The sequence below is a fragment of the Anopheles coustani genome (genome assembly GCF_943734705.1).
Source record: "Anopheles coustani chromosome X unlocalized genomic scaffold, idAnoCousDA_361_x.2 X_unloc_80, whole genome shotgun sequence".
In the NCBI taxonomy this organism is placed as follows: domain Eukaryota; kingdom Metazoa; phylum Arthropoda; class Insecta; order Diptera; family Culicidae; genus Anopheles; species Anopheles coustani.
Window position 1 is genome coordinate 3,713 of NW_026525193.1, and position 1,288 is coordinate 5,000.

Sequence of the window (1,288 nt, forward strand, 5' to 3'; positions counted from 1 at the left end):
AATGATTCGACAACTAACCGATGGTATGAAATGTGAAGAATTCAAGCAAGCACACAATCAAGTCATCACTTGGGCATGCTCGATAGCCAACCCTATGACATTAATCTAGTAGAGCATGCGAAAACCAATATATATGTAAACGATGCCCCTCCCTAGTTCAGCGCTTCAACCAAGTGATGATTTCAGAATGGCTAAATCAAATCGGTTCAAAACATACCATCGGTACCCTATTGAAACACACAAGTCGATATCAAACCTCATGATTGTGTAGTCCTCCACTGGTCCACACTGCTCCGGCGGTCCTGGGTAAGATAGTTCATTCTAGCTTGCCCTATGTGGAAGAGGGCACATTACTCAATACTGTGGTGTTATGAACAAAGTATAGTCCTCCACTGGTCCACGCTGCTTCGGCGGTCCTGGGTAAGATAGTTAGTTCTAGCTTGCCCTATGTGGAAGAGGGCATACAAGACAAAGTATAGTTCTCCCCTGGTCCACGCTGCTTCGGCGGTCCTGGGTAAGATAGTTAATTCTAGCTTGCCCTATGTGGAAGAGAGCATACATGAACCAAGAACGAAGGTTATGATCGAGGAATGATTCGACAACTAACCGATGGTATGAAATGTGAAGAATTCAAGCAAGCACACAATCAAGTCATCACTTGGGCATGCTCGATAGCCAACCTCATGACATTAACCTAGTAGAGCATGCGAAAACCAATATATATGTAAACGATGCCTCCCTAGTTCAGCGCTTCAACCAAGTGATGACTTCAGAATGGCTAAATCAAATCGGTTCAAACCATACCATCGGTATCCTATTGAAACACACAAGTCGATATCAAACCTCATGATTGTGTAGTCCTCCACTGGTCCACGCCGCTTCGGCCGTCCTGGGTAAAATGGAACATTCCAGCTTGCCCTATGTGGAAGAGGGCACATTACTCAATACTGTGGTGTGAAGTATAAAGTTCAGTTCTCCCCTGGTCCACGCTGCTTCGGCGGTCCTGGGTAAGATAGTTCATTCTAGCTTGCCCTATGTGGAAGAGGACACTTCATACTTCGTCTCTAAGCGGCGGCTTGACTCCTCCCTACGGGGAACGGGTTTACGCGCACAGCGGCGGCTTACGCACTATGGCAGTCATGGATGCCTTACGTTTCTATGAAAAGTGTGTTCCTCCCCTGGTCCACGCTGCTTCGGCAGTCCTGGGTAAGATAGTTAGTTCTAGCTTGCCCTATGTGGAAGAGGACACGTAGACTTACTGTGGTGTGAAGTATAAAGTTCAGTTCTC